The sequence below is a fragment of the Mus caroli genome, chromosome 9 (genome assembly GCF_900094665.2).
Source record: "Mus caroli chromosome 9, CAROLI_EIJ_v1.1, whole genome shotgun sequence".
Lineage (NCBI taxonomy): Eukaryota > Metazoa > Chordata > Mammalia > Rodentia > Muridae > Mus > Mus caroli.
Genome location: NC_034578.1, coordinates 110,558,668 through 110,579,180, shown reverse-complemented (window position 1 = coordinate 110,579,180; position 20,513 = coordinate 110,558,668). Strand labels below are relative to the sequence as shown.

The 20,513-nt window shown below is 47.2% G+C and overlaps 1 protein-coding gene and 1 pseudogene across 6 annotated transcripts in view; one reads left to right on the top strand and one right to left on the bottom strand.

Annotated features, from left to right (window-relative positions):
• Osbpl10 (oxysterol binding protein like 10) overlaps positions 1-20,513 on the bottom strand; it is a 244,449-nt gene that overhangs the window by 100,549 nt on the left and 123,387 nt on the right. The window lies entirely within an intron of this gene.
• On the top strand, positions 11,072-12,652 carry LOC110301950 (annotated as a pseudogene).

Below are 20,513 nucleotides of genomic sequence, written 5' to 3'. Positions count from 1 at the left end.
CCCAACCACAGCTGCCTCAGCTTGCTTTGGAGGGACAGGGAACCTCTTTGGCTTACATGTTCTTCTTTTAAAGTATCGAATACATATGGTGGGCCACTTATAGAACGTGTTAGAAATGGTTGAGGTGGCTTATATACCCAAACCCCAGCAGGTTTGACTGAAAGCTGCAGAGGAAGAAATGGAGAGGGGGGCCAAGGGCAGACACTTCACAGAGAAGTTGCCCTGCCTAACATGGTGTGATGGTTTGTATATGCTTGGCCCTGGGAGTGGCATATTGGGAGGTGTGGCCTTGTTGGAGTAGGTGGGTCACTGTGGGAGTAGGCTAGTAGCCACGCTCCCACCTTGATGATAATGGACTGAACCTCTGAACCTGTAAGCCAGCCCGAATTAAAATTTGTTCTTCTAAGAGTTTCCTTGGTCGTGGTGTCTGTTCACAGCAGTGACGCCCTAACAAAGACACTCAGTAATAGTCAAGGCTAGAACAAGGAGAGTCAGCGGCCAGGGAAGCCTCACTGGGAGGCCATGACCCTATCAGGTGCCAGGCTCAGAAACTGTGGTCCCAGGATGCAGCCGCTGCCTTGGCAACAGTGTCTCTACCCAAGGTGACAAATTACCCTGCTGCCTGAAAAATTCAGTGTCCTGGAAATAACCAGTGAATGAGAGTCCACAGGCATGCGCTGGCCAGAGGGCAGATCAGTCCGTAGGCTACCCTAAAACCCACTGCTTAGAGACTGGGGGCTGGCAAGGGGGGAGGGGTGCGCACAAGAGAGCGAGACTTCAATCAGATGAAAAGAAAGGAGAACAACAATGAAGAGAGAAGTGGCTTTGTGGGTAAAGCATATGCTCTTCTTGCAGAGGACCAGAGTTCAGCGCTCCCTTTGGACGGCTTACAACCACCTGTAACTTCCACGCCAGGCCGTGTAAGCATCCTCTTCCCCACTCTTTGGGCACCTGCACTTGCACACATAAGACCACACTCACACATGCAGATATACATACTTCATAATAATAATAAATCACTTGTATAAAGTGCCGCACCCCACCTGAACATTTCAGCAAAAGCTATCGTTCCATGCCACTCTTGCTTGATGCCTTGGACTCCTATATTCACTAAGTTTGCCTTAGGCTTTTGTCCGTCCTGCCTCGTGGAAAGCTTCTCCATTTCTGGGTGTGTGCTGTAGCTGGAAACCCAGGGATCCCTCAGGACACCATCAGTCTGCAATCCCGTCTATCAAAGGAATGAGTACTCTCTCTCCTGGATTCAGAACTTTATTAACCAAGTAATGGAGATCAAATATCAACACAGGGCTGGGGAGATGGCTCTGCAGCTAGGAGCACTGAGAGCTTTTCCAGAGGACCTGCACGTGGTTCCCAGCACCTACATGGTACCTCACATCTGTCCCCTGTTCCAACCTACTTCTGGTTCCCATGGGCACAGACACACACATGCAGGCAAAACACTCATACACGTTAAATAAGATAAAAATTAAAAACTTTAAATCAGTACACACGGTCACGGGCACTTGTGGATTCCATGATACTGGGAGCATCTCAGCAGAACGAAGACCCAGGCTGTCACAACTGCTGCTCAGCACATCAGCACTGCTCAGAAATACCCTGAAGGTCAGGGGTGGTCACATGGGAAATTCCAGACCTTGGGATGTGGAAGCAGAGGGACCGGAAGTAAAGGCCAGCGTGGCCAAAGGGGCAAAAGCACTTTCTATGACAGCCTGGTGGCCTGCGTCCCATCCCGGGACCCAGAATGAAAGGAGAACTATCTCCTATTAGTTATCTCCGACTTCCACATGTATCCTCCTAGCACACATTCTCTCTCTCTCTCTCTCTCTCTCTCTCTCACACACACACACACACACACACACTTTACTGAAACTCACTGAACTGTGAACTTGACTGAATTTTACACTATGTGATATGTCTCAATAAAGCTGTTTAATAGCAAACCATAAAAACCATTGAAATAAGGATGGTGCCACTTTAAAAATAGATTCCCAAAGTGAGGGTGGGTGGAAGACTCAATTGGTGAAGTGCTGAAACTGTGAGGCCCTGTACCTGGATCCCTGGCCCCATCTAAAACTTCAGGAATGGTCCACATGATAGAATTCCAGTGCTGGAAGTCAGGGACAGAGAGGCAGACACGCAGACCACAGGAGCTCACAGACCAGTCAGTCTACCTGAACCAGTGAGTCCCAGGTTCAGTGAGAGACCCTGACTCAAACACTCGGGGGTTGGGGGGGGGGGACTGAGGAAGACACTCAACACAGACCTCTGTCCTCCACAGGCTCATACAAGTAAACACATGTACACACACACACACACCCCACAAAAATAAAAAAGAATCCCAAAGCAACAAATTCTTTTATAGAGAATTTTCAATCTCTTAACACTGGTAAGTTGACTATGTAATATTTTAAAATTTTACTAAAAAGATAACCTACATCAAAAGAAAACTGCTAACTCAGGAAAAATGAACAACCGCAATATGAAAAAAACCAATCAATCAAAACNCCCCCCCCCCAAGCCCACCCCTGCTTCCTTTAGAAGGAGAACATACCAGGTGGGGATGGGGCAGTTTTCAGGAAGGGGTAATATGCTGTCTTCATTGGAAACAAGAAATAAGGAGTCTCACCTACATCCAGTAAGTCTGAAGGGCAGACAATGCAGCTGGGTTGGTCCAGTGCTTCTCTAACATCCTGAAGCCATGGGTTCCATCCCTAGCACAGCATAAACCAGGCATGGTGGTGCAGAGGCAGGAAGAACCCAAGTTCAAGAACATCCTCAGCTAAAGGATGGAACCCAGCCTGAGAGACAGGTGACCCTGTCCTTCTAGCACACACACACACACACACACACACACACACACACACATTACCACATATACATACATTACACTTAAATTCAAATTTAATAAGATTTATTTTCTTAAGTGAAATAAATCCGTGAGAGAGACCTTGCCTCAAAAAAGAGGCGTGGTGGACAGCACTTGAGAAATGAAAAGTCCTGTGACCTCCATACACATGCATGCACATCTGTGCACACTCAGGCAAGAACAAGCACAAACACACACCATACATCTATACACAGGCACACAAAAACAAACACATCCCACCTGGCAGCTGAGATGGAGCCATGACCGGGACCCTTCTAACACCATTTATCCACATGAGGGCTCCTGAGGCTAGTCTTGTGTGTATTTTGCAACAATTAAGTCTAATTTGTTGATATAAATAAGGAACACTTCAGTTACATCTACAAAGGCGAAAACAAACAAACAAACAAACAAACAAACAAATGGTCCCCACTATACACTGGGCAGATGATTATAATAAGCCAGCACCTAGTCAACCTCCAGGGAGGGCTGCAAGGGCGCTCCATCCGCACCTAAAATCTGGTTCCCAAGGGTCCTCTGTCTATATATTTTGAGCCAAAAATTCCATACAGCTATGATTCCTCACAACTTAGTTTATCAGTGCTTTTTAGAACCGCAAAGGAGACGCTGTGTAATTGCACAGTGCTACTGCTTAGATTCATTGACCCCAGTGTTAGCAAACGCAGTGTAACACACCCTTGTCCCACTGTGATAATTTCTCCGTCAGAAAGAAATCTACGTCTCATCTTCTCATCTCATGGGTGTTAAGTGGATAGATGTTTATCCCCAGGTATGCTGGGATGATTATACAATGGCCAAAATGAAAGAAAGAAATTATTTTCCCAATAGCATGTCACAAGGACAATTACTGTGTAAGAAAAATGTGCGCAGGAATGAGACGTCTTCTATTTTTCTTCTAAAATACCAAGAAGGTGTATATATTTTTTGCTTACTTTTATGGTTCTGCCTTTATCCCTACAAATCAACCAGTATAAATCACACTCCCTGATTTATATTAGAATTGCAGCAAACAATAAATAAGAAATACAAGTCCTGAGTGTGCAGCTCAGTGGAGCTTGCTTAGTATGCATAAGGGCTTGGGGTTTGATTCCAAGCCGATAAGGGAGAGGAGGAAGGAGGGGGAAGGTGCGGGAAGAAGAGAAGGAAAGAGGATGAGGAGGAGATAGAAGGGAAACAGGAAGAAGAGTAGGAGGGAGGAAGAAGAGGAGGAGGGGGAAGAGGAGGAGGAGGAAGGAGGAAGGAGGAGGAGGAAGGAGGAGGAAGAAGAGGAGGAAGGAGGAAGAAGAAAGGAGGAAGGAGGAAGGAGGAAGGAGGAAGGAGGAAGGAGGAAGGAGGAAGGAGGAAGGAGGAGGGGGAGGAAGGAGGAGGAGGAAAAGAAGGAGAAGAAAGAAGGAGGAGGAGAGGGAGAGAGAGAAGAAGAAAAAGGAGGAGGAAGAAGAGGAGGAGGAGGAAGGAGGAGAAGGAGAGGAAGAAGAGGAAGAGGAGGAGTAGGAGGAGCATGGGAAAGCAACATTGCAGACTCATCTAAAGAGCATATCCTTTGCAGTGGCATGCATTGTAAACCCAACACTCCTATAGCGAGACTGGAAACAGAGAATCATTTAGAAGCCCATTGGTCAGCCAGCCTGGGGTATGCAGCGTGGTAGAAACAAGAGATCCTGGCTCACAAACAGGACAGAAGGAGAAAGCTTGTCCTGAGCGTTGTACTCTGACTCAGGCATTGTGGGCAAGCACACCCCAACCCACTCACATCACACTCACAATGATAAATAATCAAATTAATAGTAAAATATGATATCCTCGCACTAGATAGCATAATAAAAATGAAAGCAAGGGGCTGGAGAGACGGCTTGGTGGTTAAGAGCACCAGCCGCACTTTCCAAGAACCTGGGTTGGATTCCACCCACAAAATGGCTCACAACCATCTGTAACTCCAGTTCCAAGGCATCCAATGCTCTCCTGGGGCCTCTGCGGGCATCGGGCGTGTGTAAGGTGTACAGACACACACACAGGCAGAACGCCCATATACATAAGCAATGATGAAATAAAGTTTTAACGGAAGTAGCGACAGGGAAGAGTGATTCTCAAAAGAAACCATACTGTCCTTTTCATTGTGACTTTGTGTTCTGATTCAAAGATCAATTCATCTTTGACCTGGCTAGCAAGCATGATGCCCTCATCTCATAGGTGGGGACAAAGGCCAAATGGCTTTCCCATGCAGTAACACATGGGCTCAGAAGACAGACCAACCCCACATGGGTCTCTACCCAGCTTCACAGGCTACACGGGTTACTCGTTTATTATCTGCTGCACAGGCAGGGTTAGTTTTGTTCTTCGTACAACGGCACATGTAATAAAGTATCTCATGTAAGTCAATTCCTAATACCAACTACAGCTTGGAAATAATGTGCCTGGAAAGTGCTGTATGTGGCCCTAACAGGGTGTCCACGCTTTTATTATTTTGAGGTGACCTTGTCATCTATAAAGTTCATGCATGAAAAACATATAACCGAAGCTACCAAATATATATGAGATGTCTCAGTCAGAAAAATGCATGTCACACAAAATGAGGATCCTATCGGTCCTCAGTATCCATTTAAAAAGTCAGACATGACAGCACACAACGATCACCCCAGCTCTGGGAAGCAGGAGACAGGCAGATCCCTGAAACTCAACCCAGCCAAATCAGTGAACCCCAGGGTCAGTGAGAGATCCTGAATCAAAAAGTAAAGTACAGAGTAATAGAGGAAGACACTCAACATCAGCCTCTGACCTCCATGCACATGTGCACACATACCAACACCCACACACATGTGCACACATAAACACACACATACACTCACATGCAGACACACACACTCACACACATGCATAGACACACAGAGACACGCTCACACATACACAGTCACACACATACACACGCATGCACACTCAAGTCCAATAACATTTTCAGCCTATGATTTTGAGCGAAGCACAAGTCCATCCATAGTGTCCTTGGCCGCCTGCTGCCTAGACCTTGGGCTGACCTGCCTGAAAGAGAAGAGGGCTAGGGAGAGACAAGGAGCAAGGCCACACTGTACTGTGTGTTCCAGGCTGGGAAAGAGCTACAGGCTCTAAGCTGCTGCTTTCTGACCCCCCCCAAGCACAGGGATCCTGGGCAGCCATTGAAGAAATCTGAAGTCACCACACCAATGGTCTCTTTGAGGCTTTGGAAGGCCTGAGACTATGGGAAGGCCAGCAACAGATGTGCCTGTCCCCAGAAGCCCCAAACATCCTAGAGTAAAGAGAAGGGTTCTGGTCAGTGTGTGTGTGTGTGTGTGTTTACACGCACACTAATCATATGTAAGCAGATACATGTGTGTGTGTGTGTGTGTGTGTGTTTACACGCACACTAATCATATGTAAGCAGATACGTGTGTGTGTGTGTGTGTGTGTGTTTACACTAATCATATGTAAGCAGATGTGTGTGTGTGTGTGTGTGTGTGTGCATGTGAAGGGCTAAGAGACAGCCTTGGCTGTTGTTACTCAGAGGCAACCTACCTCAGTTTGAGACAGGGTCTCTTAGTGGCCAGGAGCTCTCCAGCTAGGCTACTCTGGCTGGTCGGTGGGCCCCAGTGATCTGCCTCATTCCATGTTTCTGGGATTAAAGTCATGTACTACCACCTAGCTTGCTTTTTTTTTTTTTTTAAATAGTGTGGGTTCCAGGATTTGAACTCAAGTCCTCATTTTTGCCTAGAAGCCATTTTACTGAACGAGCCACCATCTTCCGATCCCCGAGTCTCACTAGGCTTTCCTATCAGCAACAGCTCTTCAGGTCATCTTCATATACTCAACCTCTAACACAAATGTGGAAACAACGATACACCTCAAAAAGAAAGAACTAGGGAAACGCAGCTCAGAGCCACAAGGAATGACCCCAGTTATGGCCAGGTAGCCGGCAGATGGCTAGTTACACTAACCACTGCATTTAACCTACAATTTCATGATGCCAGGCTTCTAATGGGAGGCGAGAGGGGGAATGGCCAATGCTGCACTCTGCAGAATCAAACAAAAGAAAATGGGTTTGAAAGGAGCAGGACTCACTAGCATCTGTTAAAAACACTAGAGTGAGACGCTGGGGGGAACACCCTCCCAGATCGCCCAGAACACAGAGCTCAAGCACAGCTACTCAGAGGGGCTCGCTAGCCACAGGATGGATTTGGCCAGCTTCCCTCACGGTCCATGTGTTGGCATGCAGCCAATTGCTGTCTCAAGGCCTCAGAGCACTTAGAGAAAAACAGCAAGTCAGACTTCTGTATCACAGACTCTAACAGAAAATAACCTGGCACTTAGCTTCCTAGGAAGCAGCGAGGAATAAGACTCACTGAAGCTGCAAAGGTGTGAGAACTCCAAGTCTTTGAGCAGAGGCAGGGTTGGCAGACACCCAGCCGTGTCCCGAGCCCAAGAAAACACAGCATGAAAAGCACAGATCCAATTTACCTGGCTCACGCTGGGGTCACACGTCTATAGGCCCTGGTCACTTAGAAACAGCTGGTCTACACGGTAGGCTTGCCTCCAGCAAATTTCTCTTTCCCTTAACTAGGATGGAGCACCACATAGGCGTCATGTAGTTTGAAAGAGATCCCCAGGATTACACAGTTCCTGGATGGAAGGCTTCATTTCACCGCCATTCTAGAGACCAGTCTACGTGAGGGTAAAATGGCCACCTAGGATTTGGTCAGAACCTGTCAGTTACCTTCAGTTTTCCAGAAGCAGGCCCAGAGTTTCGGGTGTAACTGGCCCCCACACCTTAACACAACAGACACCAAAGTAGAAGTGCCATTCAGGCCTTGGAACCCTGCCCACAGGCAGCAACATTTGCCAAAAAAAGGAACAAAGACCTAATCCATCAAAGTCCACAGTTCTGGGAAAGGGCCTAAGTGACCTACCCTTGCTTTTTGGCTTCTATAGTCCAACTTCTGGATAACTGCTCTTATTAACTGAAATCTCCCAACCCAGAATGTGTTTTTTGGGCTTTAACAGCTCACGTAGAGAAAGACCTGGGACTGTCCTTAAGTCCCAGACACCCAATATAGTTTCCAGCCAGCTAATAAAGATTTCCTATTGACCTGAACCCATGTCCAGGCAGTCTTCTCTGGTGAGTCCTCTCTGGTGGATACATTTCAACATGGTATAGTCATGCCAGTAAGACCACAAGGGGGATTTACCAGTCTAGGGGGCTGAGGTGGCAACTTGGCTGGGCCACAGTGCCCAGATAGGTAGTCACTGTCTTGTTTTCTTTGCCTGTTGTGCTAAGATGCCCTGGCAGTGGTAAATTAAGGGAGAAAGGGTTTGTTCCGGTTTATACTTCAAGGTGCTGTCCTACACAGTGGGGAAGCCAAGGCTGCAGGAGCTTTGATCATATCCAGAGTCAGGAGACAGAGAAGAAAGAACGTGTGCATGGGGCTGCTCATCTCCCGTCTCCATCCTCTACAGTCCCAGGCTCCCATCCCAGGGATGGCGCCACCTACAGTCAGGAGGACTTCTCACTTCAATAAGGAGCGTCATGAGAGTCCCCTAGGGATATGTCCAGAAACCCACATCCCAGGTGATGGCAGATCCTGCCAAGCTGACATAGACAGCATAGTCACTGTTGTTCTGGATGTTTCCGTGAGGGTGTGTGTTGGATAAAGTTAAGGCATAAATTGTTAGATACGAAAAAAGCAGATGGCCTTCCTGGGACAAGTTAGTCTCATCAATCCACTCAAGGTGGAAATGGAACAAGACTGACCACCTTTGAGCAAGGTAGGGGATTTGCCAACACATACCTTCAAGCCTCCTCTCCAGGGCTCCAGCCTTCAGGTCAACTGTGCCTCAGCCTCCATAACCACAGGAGCCAATTCCTCAAATCAGATCACCCAACCCCCTCCCAGTTGTAATATTCTGAAAAACCCCAAGGCAACCACCATACCTTTACCACCTCAAGGATCCCACCAGTTTAGGATTGGGTCCCGTGGTAGGATGAATGAAAATGGCCCCCAAAGATTCCTATATTTGAATGCTTGGCCTTTGGTGGATGGAATTGTTTGGGAAGGATTAGGAGGTGTGGCCATGCTGGACATGTGCCACTGGCAGCGGGCTTTGCCAGTTAGTGCTCTTTGCTTGTGGATGCTTGTGGATGAAGATATAAGCTCTCAGCTACTGCCCCAGCATTATGCCTGCATGCTGCCATGATGGTCATGGGCTCACCTTCTGAAATGGCAATCCCCCAATAAACTCTTCCCTATCACAGCAATGGGAAAGTAGACAACAGGTTCTCATGCTCTGTGCCCTGTTAGAAGCAATCAACTCCTCTGCCAAACACTTCTCCATACCTCCTACTTGTACTCAAAAAAATTTAAGGCTCAGAGATGGAGAGATGGCTCAGCAAATTATGGGTGCTTGCTGTTGTTCTTTCAGAGGAACAGAGTTCAGTGTCTGGCATCCACAGGCTGCTCACAACTGCCTGTTGACTCTACAGGGGACACAACACCTCTGGCCTCCACAGGCACTGTGCACACACACACACACACACCAACATAATTTAAAACGAAATAAGTCTTTAAACATACACAGCTCCCATCAATCCAATCCAGGGGCTTGCTCTCTGGAGATCAGCTCAAGCCCTGTGGCCCAGCAGGAGATACAGCAGAGACAACTGATCTGCTCAGGTGGGGTCAGGCTGGTGGTGACCCCAGAAACAAAACCTAATAAGCCAGACCTCGTTCACTCCTTTGCCTCCCTGCCCTTTCTCAGCCATCGGTAAGGAGGGTTGGGTACACAGCTGGTCCAATCGGGCAGGACCCATGTGTTCTGAAAGGCTAAATCTTAAAGGATGGACAGACATACTTGAGAGGGAGAGTCGGGTGGACAGGGGAGGCAATAACATTAGTTATCTGTCTTGTGATAAGATGCCTGACAAAATTAACTTATGGATTTATTCTGGTCCATCGCGGCTGGGAAGGCAAGCAGGAGGGTGAAGCAGATGGGTACACTGAGTCCACAGCAGGGAAGCAGTGAGAGACCCCAGCCTATGGGATTGTGCAGCTGACAGTGAAGGTGGGTATCCCCACCCCAATTAACCCAACTTAGACACGCCTTCACAGACATGCAGGGCTACACCCCCCTGCTGATTCTAACTCCTGTCAAGTTGCCAATCGATATTAATCATCTCAAGAGCTTTGCTCCTAGGAACTCAGCCCATCCTGCCTGTCCTCTCAGGAGCTACCTGGAGTAGCAAGAGGATCCCTCCATCCCAAGACAGCAGTTGATACACCTGGGACCCACTCAGCCCTGTCCTAAACGAGCCACGTTGTTCTTTGCCAAGGGAGGTTCCCTGAACCTGGAAGAGACCTGATGTGACATGCCCAAGGGCTGGAACTGGGGTTATCCGCCCCCGATTCCTATCACACAATGTGCTCAGGTGACCACTCACATGAAGGAATCCATCAAGTCCTCATAAGAAGATGACATGCCCCAGGAGTTGGTGGGAGTGAGGGACATAAATCAGGGGTCTCAGCCATACCTCTGTAGAACTCCAACACCAAGGTCCTGGGAGCTGCTGCCTCCCCAGTGACCCGGTGTGTGGCACCTGGGGTGTGGCTACTGCCCAGGCAGGGGGATCGGATCCCTTGGGTCATGACCACAAATTCAAACTTGTGTGCCCTCTTGGTGTTGCTCTCCTACCACATCAATTTGGTGGTCAAACGCAACTGGGGGTGTTAGCATGCGGTAGTCTGTGATGTGACTTAAGTCTGCCTATTAGTGGCTTTTCTCATTGCTCAGATAAGACACCTGAGAAGAAGCAATATAAGGAGGGAAGACTCGTTTTGGCTCACCATCCCTCAAGGTGGGAAAGGCATGGCCGCAGGGACAGGACCTTGATTGCCACAGCTTCCTCAGTTAAGCAGAGAACAAATAGGAAATGGGCTGAGCTATAAAATCACAGCGCCCACTTCCGCTGACCTGCTTCACTACCTCCTAAAGCAGTGGGGTTCTCAACCTTCCTAATACAGTGGCCTTTACTACAGTTCCTCCTGCCATGATGACCCCCAGCTATAAAAGTATTTTTGTTGCTATTTCATACTATAATGCTGCTACAGTTAAGAATTGTAATGTAGACAGACTGACGGGAGGGCTGGGCGGCGAGCAAGATGGCGCAGACTCAGGGCACCAAAAGGAAAGTCTGTTACTACTACAACGGGAACGTTGGAAACTACTATTATGGACAAGGGCACCCAATGAAGCCTCACCGAATCTGCATGACTCACAATTTGCTGCTCAACTATGGTCTCTACCGAAAAATGGAAATCTATCGTCCTCACAAAGCCAATGCTGAGGAGATGACCAAGTACCACAGTGATGACTACATTCATTAAATTCCTGCGTTCTATTCGCCCAGATAATATGTCTGAATACAGCAAGCAGATGCAGAGATTCAACGTTGGTGAGGACTGTCTGGTATTTGATGGCTTGTTTGAGTTCTGACAGTTGTCCATGGGTGGTTCTGTCACAAGTACTGTGAAGCTTAATAAGCAGCAGACGGACATCGCTGTGAACTGGGCTGGGGGGCCTGCACCATGCAAAGAAGTCCGAAGCATCTGGCTTCTGTTACGTCAATGATGTCGTCTTGGCCATCCCGGAACTGCTAAATTATCAGCAGAGGGTGCTGTATGTTGACATGGATATTCACCATGGCAATGGCGTGGAAGAGGCCTTCTATACTACAGACCGGGTCGTGACTGTGTCCTTTCATAAATACGGAGAGTACTTCCCAGGAACTGGGGACCTACGGGACATTGGGGCTGGCAAAGGCAAGTACTATGCTGTGAACTACCCACTGCGAGACAGCATTGACGACGAGTCCTATGAAGCCATCTTCAAGCCAGTCATGTCCAAAGTAATGGAAATGTTCCAGCCTAGTGCAGAGGTCTTACAGTGTGGCTCAGATTCCCTGTCTGGGGATCGGTTAGGTTGCTTCAATCTGACCATCAAAGGACACGCCAAGTGTGTGGAGTTCGTGAAGAGTTTCAACTTGCCCATGCTGATGCTGGGAGGAGGTGGCTACACCATCCGAAATGTTGCTCGGTGCTGGACTTAAGAAACAGCGGTGGCCCTGGACACAGAGATCCCTAATGAGCTGCCCTACGACGACTACTTTGAATACTTTGGACCGGATTTCAAGCTTCACATTAGTCCTTCCAACATGACCAACCAGAACACTAACGAGTACCTGGAGAAGATCAAGCAGCGTCTCTTTGAGAACTTGAGAATGCTGCCCCATGCCCCTGGGGTCCAGATGCAGGCCATACCTGAGGACGCCATCCCAGAAGATGGTGGTGATGAGAATGAGGAAGACCCTGACAAACTCATCTCCATCTGCTCCTCTGACAGATGCACTGCCTGTGAGGAAGAGTTCTCGGACTCAGATGAGGAGGGAGAAGGTGGTCGCAAGAACTCTTCTAACTTCAAAAAAGCCAAAAGAGTTAAAACAGAGGATGAAAAAGAGAAAGGTCCTGAAGAGAAAAAAGAAGTCACAGAAGAGGAGAAAACCAAGGAGGAGAAGCCAGAAGCCAAAGGGGTCAAAGAAGAGGTCAAGTTGGCCTGAGCAAGGTCTGCAGCCCCATCTTCTCCCCAAGCTCCTCACTTGCCCTCAACTTCTCAGATTTTATATTTTCTATTCCTCTGTGTATTTATATAAAATATATTAACGATAACGTCCCCAGGGACCAGAGCACAGGGCAGTGGTGCTAGGAGGGCTCTTCCCAGAGCAACCTTGTCAATCCTGCCCCCCCCCCCCCGTTTGCGTGGAAAGAAAACAACCAGAAGAGAAAATCCTGAACTGCCAAGTGCCTGCTTAGTAGCTCTGCTAAGATGCCCCTGTTCAACTTTTTAGAAGGGGTCTGGGTCTCCTAGGACCCCTTTTCAGGCTTGGGTAATAGCAGCCATTTTTAGATTGGTTCTGTTTATACCTTCCCACCCATCTTGGGCAAACAAAAAAACTTAGACATTGCCCTGTCTTCCCCCAATTCTGTAGGTGGAGGTTGATAGCCTAGCTTCCTTTTTGAGATATTTTCATTTTGTGAAAATCTTTGTAATAAAGCAGCTCATTTCTAAAAACAAACAAACAAACAAACAAAAAAAGAATTGCAATGTAAATTCCTGTGATTTCTAACAGCCTTGGGGAACCCATTGAAAGGGTCATCTGAGAACTCTCCTAAAGGCTCTATAGCCTTAAAACAGACCCATCAGCTGGGGTCCAAGCATTCAGAATCATGAGCCCACATGGGGCATTTTCTTTTCAAACTATAACAGTCCACACACTCCCAACTTCCCCCACGCCCCACTTTGTTTGGTGAGCAGGACCTCACTATGTAGCCGAGGCTAGCCTCACACTCAGCAGCCTCCTGCTTCTTCTATCTTCTAGATGCTGGGATTACAGGTGTGTCACCAAGCCATGGACAAGGCTACCTCTCCAGGTAACAGAGCCTGAGATAAGCCCCCTTTCCACTGAGCTTTCAATCTTGCTAGCATCTGGCTTTCCTGGAATCCAAGACTGCTTCCCTTTCCTCCAGGGCCACCTGGTTTACCTTTAAGAAATGGCTTCCCTCTCCCATGCCCTCAGGGGAGTCAAGTCTTCCTTCTGTTTCTCCGACTTCAACTGTCCTGTCGCTCGCTCGCCCTGTGATGCCTGCCGCCTTTCCTCTATCTCCTGGAAACAGTCTCTTATGCTTTCTCCCGACTCTCCTCGTCCATCCCTCATCAGGAGACAGTGTCTCATCACCCAGCTTACACTGACTGGCCATGAGATCCAGTTTTTCACTTTTGGTTTACATTTGTAAATTTTGGGTGGAGGAGGCCTGCCACGGAGCACCTGTGACCGTCTTTTTCTACCTTGTGGGTGGTTCTAGGGCGCAAACTCAGGTTATCAGGCTTGCTGGCAAGCGCCTTTTACCCAGTAAGCCATCTCACTGGCCTATAATTTAGAGATGGCAAATCACCACCCCAAATTCATGCTATAGGGCGGGGTTGGCATAGGTAGAGTGCCTGTCTACCATGCACAAAGCCCCGGGTTTCTCCTCTAGCACCACGTAAATCAAGCATGATGGCACACGCCTCTAATCCCAGCACTCAGAAGATGGAGTCAGGGGAGCCAAAGTTCAGGGCCATCCTCAGCTACATTGTCACATTTGAGGCCAGCCTGGGCTATAGGAGGTCCCATCTCAAACACTAAATAGTATGAACGAAATTCCACAAACACACGCCACAGTTCCTTCTCTTCATTTAACCCCAAAGTGCACAGAGTTTTAATTCAGAGCCTGATTTAAAGGAGCCACACTGCTCGCAAAGGGAAGATGTACAGGCTGTACTATAGCTGTGGTTTCCCTGGCGACAGGATGCTCTGAAGCCCCTGCTGTTGGCACAGAACGATGCCTTAAGACGAATCGCCTCATAAAGTGTGTTAGCATGATGGTTTACAGTGGCTGCCTCTGCAGCAAAGGCTGCCCATGAATCAGGGTCTCTCACCAGACGTTCACCGAGTCCACACCTACAAGGATCAACTCAAATCACCCTGAAGGAAGAGGCTCTGGAGGAAATAGCCATCTGTAAAGATGGCAGCTTAATTACGGAGCTGTCCCTGTGAGAGTCCACAGGACAGGACCATTACACAAAGAAACACATATGCTCACAGGATCGGAACCACACAAACACGCATCAACACATATTAGTCTTGTGAAAGGTTAATTGCATAATATGTTAAATGACACAACCCCGGGGCAGTTTACCTGCCCGGTATCAACTGCTCTCTGCCCAAGGCTGTAGATTTGGAAGCAAATTAAAACTTAAAAAAAAAAAAAAAAGTTTAAGAGGACTGGGGAGATAGTTCATGATTTAAGAGCACTCATTGGTTGCTCTTCTAGAGGACCTGAGTTCAGTTCCCAGCATCCACATGGTGGCTCACAACTGTCTCTGATTCCAGCTCCAGGAGATCCGACATCATCTTTTGGCTTCCCTGGATACCATCCCTCACCTCACCCCACCCCACCCCACCCCCACACACATGGCCTACATTCATACAGACACACATAATACACAAATTAAAGCAGAAAACATCCTCTTGAAAGGTTGAGAAAGATGAGTCCTTGCTGCTGACAACTCATGACTGGATGCTGCTTACTTAAATGCACGTGGATGCTTCACGGCACCTCTTTAACACTCCACAGGGTCCAAAATCTCCCCAGTGAACTTCCATGCATTTTCCTAAGCCTCAGACAACACAAGAAAGAAAGAGTTGTGTGTGTGTGTGGGAGGGGGGGAGGATTCCCATATGTGTTTGTATCTGTGACTGATTCAGAACTGTGTGTGCAAGGGGAAGCCAGAAGAGGGTGCCAGGTGTCCTCCTCTATGGCACCCCTCATTTTTCCTTTGAGGCAGGGTCTCTCTCTGAGTTTGGGGTTCACCTTTTTCTTGGCTAGGCTGTAAATCAGCCAGGCCCAGGGATCCCCCCTGCCTCTCTCTGTGTCCTCAGAGTGGGAGTTACAGACATGCCTAACTTGTTACATGAGTGCTGGGATCTGAACCCAGTCAGAGAAGGCCCAAGGAATACCTGACAATCCTAGCACTTTCACCAGGGATCTCCTCTCAAAGGTGATCGGGTTACCTTGGCAACCCCTCCAGGACTCCACTTTCCATTGTCAGAGAATTCTGCCCGCTACACAGAGGCATCACAGGGAAATCTGATAAGCCAGCATGCCCAGTTACCACACGGTGCCCAAAAGACACCAGAAGTAAGACTCAGCCTTCGACAGAAAAACAGAAAGCTGGATGTGGTGGTACATGCCTGCAATCCTAGAACTAGGGAGAAAGAGGCAGGGGGATTGCTGTAAGCTCGTGGCCCGTCTAGTTGACTTAGGGAGTACCCAAACTATAGCAAGGCAGTCACACATACCCCCCAAAAAAGGTTATGTGTATGTGTGTGTACATATATTAGTTATAGTAACAGTATATATTATGTTTCCATATATCAATATTTACATTACTAATGAAATAGTTTACCTTGTTTTATACTGTCTTTTTATTTCTGGTTTTTTTTTTTTTTTTGGTTTTTCGAGACAGGGTTTCTCTTTATAGCTCTGGCTGTCCTGGAGCTCACTTTGTAGACCAGGCTGGCCTCGAACTCAGAAATCCGTCTGCCTCTGCCTCCCGAGTGCTGGGATTAAAGGCGTGCGCCACCACGCCCGGCTTGTCTTTTTATTTCTTATTACATGCGGATACATGCTAAAACATGTATGTGGGGCCAGACTAGCGTCTCAGATGAAACTGCAGAGCTATGGGGTTGCCAAAATTCCATTTCTAGATTTTAGATGGCAAGTAAAATCCAGAACTCTAGGGACCGTTTTAAACAACACGTGCAGTCCAGTAAGACAGACACAGGCTATAACATTCGCAACTTTTCTGCCTACGTCACATGTTCCTGGCCACGCAGTAACACTCGCGCGGCGTTTATCTTAGACTGCTGCATGGTAATGCAGTATCTTAAATACTGTCTGCTCACTCTTGCCATTATTTCACGTTTATCTCTGTGCACCATGTTCTAACATAATATATGTCCTTAAATCAAGAATAGATCTACCCTGATGAACTTCTTCCTGCCCCCAATGTCATGGGTGTGTTTCATACAGTTCCAGCTGGGGAGGGGAGTGAATAGTCTTGTGTTTAGACAGAGGAGGGTATTCACCTATGTGGGTACACGTGGAGGACAAAGGGTGACAAGCACCTCACTGACTGAACCTTCGCCTCAGCCCTTATCAATCACAGGCCTTCATACTGCCTGATGCAATATGCTACAAAACCAACATGTCTGACTATCCCTGTCCATGGCTGTTCTGAAAGCCTCCTTGTCAGAACACAGTCCAAGAATGGAGTCGAGTGAGAGGAATTCTGGGTGCTTGTGAGAAAACAAGAGTCTTGAGACCTCGGTTTCTTCAAAACAGGATTGCTCCTGGAATCTGCTTCCATGCAACAGGATTGCTCCTGGAATCTGCTTCCGTGCTCCTCCCAGAGGTGGCACAGAGGAGCTGACTTCAGCTGTTCGTGGGCCTCTATGATAAACACCACGTGTGGCTTGTCCTGCAATTGCACGCCTTATTCATGTGATTCTTCTTAATCCTCAGAGGACAGACTGCCGGACGCTCGGAATAAAGTTGGTTTCTGCGTGGGAATTTAGTCGCCCTCATCTTTAGGCCCCGCTCTCGCAGGTTCATCCCGTCGTGGGCACTAGGGCAGTAAACCCTTCCTCAGTCAGGTCAGCTTCCTTTTCCTCTCTCACTCGCTGTAGAGAACAAACTCGCCGTTTATGGCAACTTCACGTCTTGAATCGCCCACGCTCGTCTCTCCTAACACCATCCTGTGGAGACGCTGGGCTCTGACCTCTGGTATTTCAATTCTTTATATTTTAGATTATAACCACTTAATCTTTTAAACTACCCCATTATTTTCACCTTCACTGTGACATTCCATTTAATATTTATTCCATTGCCTTTGGCTGGGTTATTTTTCTTTTATTCTTCTGATATTCAAAAGCACATCTGTCTCTGTGTATGACCAGTTTTCTCCCCCATTGCTTCAGTGGTCAGAAGTTTATCTCCCCTGTATAGCTGAGTTAAAATGCTATTCTATTTTCTTCTAGCTACATCAGAGATAAACTCAGGGCAATTTAAAAAGCAAAGGCCTCTAGAGTTGAGAATTAGTGGGTGAGATGCTCTTGGATAGTTTTCAAGGTGGATTTGAGGGCATCAGAACCCAGCAGATGCTACAGAGTGGACTCCTCTCTGGTCAGGCGTAACGATGACCACGACTGCCAGGGACTAGAGTTTTCAAACGTGTCCTGGTGCCTTCCACTCCCTAAAACGTTCTCAGCTGCCAGAATCAACATTTTTACCTTGGCCATGTTTGTTGGTTTTGTGTTTGTATTCTGAGCCCGGGTCTCACTCCGTAGCCCTGGTGTGGCTCACCATACATCTCCCCTTGAGCCCATGGCAGTCGTCCTGGTTCATCCTCCTGAATGCTGGCACTGTAACCATAGCCTCTGTCTTACTTAAATCAGTTTGGGGGTGGGAGGAGCTAGCTCAGTGGTTAAGAGTGGCTCAGGGCCTCAGTTCTTCCAGAGCACCTGAGTGTCATTCCCAGCACAACCCCTTATAACTCGAGATTCAGATCAGATGCCTTCTACCCATTCCTGGCACTGAACTTCCATGCATACACACACACACACACACACACACCCACAGAGAGAGAGAGAGAGATACACAATAAAAATATTTATTTTCAAAACTGAATTTTTGGCAAACAAGATCATCATGTGCAAAAGCAATGACATAAGATGTGTACCGCCACCAGGACATAATAACCAAACAGGAACGGCTATGAGAACGTTTCGCCTGAAGTCTAAATTGTGCTCTATTTATTTATTATCTATTCAATTATTTTACTTTATTCAAGGCAAGCTCTCACTATGTTACTCAAACAGGATTGGAATCTACCATCTCCCTGCTTGAACCTCCCAAGTGCTAAGAGTACAGGCCAGGCATGTGCCGCCGTCCTACCCCCGACTCCGAGGTTACAGTCTCAAAGGACTTGTAAGACGCTTTGCAACGAGGTCTACATAAATATAAGGCAATTAGTGTCATACACTGTGATGTTTGGATGAAAAAATGTCTCTCACAAATTCATGAATTTAAACATGGTGGTGCTGGGTAGGACATTTTGGAACTTTTAGATCTTGCTGGAGGAGGAGCCTCACTAAAGAGGAGCTTTGAGGGCATATAGACCTGCCTCTCCTGTCTCCCTCCCCTTCCTCCCTTCCCCCACTTCCTCCCTTCCTCCCCTTCCCTTCCTTTCTTCCTCCTCTTCTTCTTCCCCTTCCCTTCTTCCTCCTCTTCTTCTTCCCCTTCCCTTCTTCCTCCTCTTCTTCTTTTGGATTTTTGTGACAGGGTTTCACTGTGTAGTCCTGGCTGTCCTAAAACTGAGGCCGTATGTATCAGGCTATTCTCCAACTCAGAGATCTACTTGCATCTGCCTCCCATGTGCTAGGATTAAAGGTGTGTGCCACCACTGTCTGGCTCTCTTTTCTTCTTCTTCTTCTTCTTCCTTCCTTCCTTCTTCCTTCCTTCTTTTTTTCTTTCCCCCTCTTCCCCTATTCCTATCCCTCTGCCTCCCCCTCCCTTCTGCGCTCTCTCTCTCTCTCTCTCTCTCTCTCTCTCTCTCTCTCTCTCTCTCTCTCTCATGCACTCAAGTGTGTGTGCGCGTGTGTGCTTCCCTCTGGGTCCTGCCACCCTGAGTCTCGTCTTTGATGGCATTATGAAACTCTAAACCAAACTAAGAGCCTTCTATAATTTTCTTTTTTTGTGGTTTTTTAACCCCAGACACTAAAAAATAAACTAAAGTACACACTGTACAAAAATTCTAATTCTAACTAGGGGGATACTGATAGATTTACTGTCAGTGATGAAATAGTACAGTGTGGGACCTGCCTTAAACATTCTTCAGCCTAAGGTCTGGGGGGGGGGGGAAGTCTAGCTCAGTGGGTAAGTGCTTGTCTAGGCCATGGAAGCCCTTGGTTCAATCTCCATCCAAAAATAAAATTCTCTATCATAAATAAAAACGATGCTGAGGAGGTCTGGGGATGCTACTCTGTTGGCAGAGTGCTTGCCCAGCATGAAGCCCTGGGTTCCATCCCCAGCATCAAATACACCACATGTTGTGGTATATGCCTCTAAGTCCATATATGCACACACCTGCTGCACATACATACGTGTAAGCAAAAGACCCATACACATAAAATACATCTAAAAATTCTAAAACTAGAACTATACACATACACACACCTCAAAAGCTGAGGAGAAAAAAAAAAAACAGATTAAATGAAAATTTCAATGAAAAAAATTAAGATGCAAACTACTAAAGCTGTCCTGGTCCATGATGCAGAACCCTGAAGCAGCGTACTGTTCTATTTGATATAAATCTGTGATGGTATGTTGAAAAAGGATCTATGGGGGAAAAAAAGCAAATAGACACAGCACCCATTATATCAACCAATGTAATAATACAATTAAACTAAAAGTCCCTTTTGCCTACACATCAGGGTGTCTGTTTCACAGTGGGCATTCTCTCTGAAGATTAAAATGGTTACGAGAACTTGTTGCTCCTCTGGAAGACCCAAGTGTCGTTCTCATCACCCACAGGGCTGCTCAGGATGGTCTGTAATTCCAGTTCCAGGTAATCTGACGCCCCCTTCTGGCCTCCATAGGCACTACACACACATGCTGCACACACATAAGCAAAATACCCATACACATAGAATTTACCTAAAATATTTTAAAATAGAATTCCAACTCTGTACTTTCCTCTTTGGAAGCAATATGGGAATGTATTTTCATAAAGCATTTTTTTAAAAGAGGAAAGTCTTTCCTACAAATATATACAAATATGAAGCAAATTCTTGACCAGAATCAGACTGAGGCAGTCTGAGATCAGAATACTGCCCAGATTCTGACCTTTAAATGTAAAGCATTAGGCATGCCTCAAA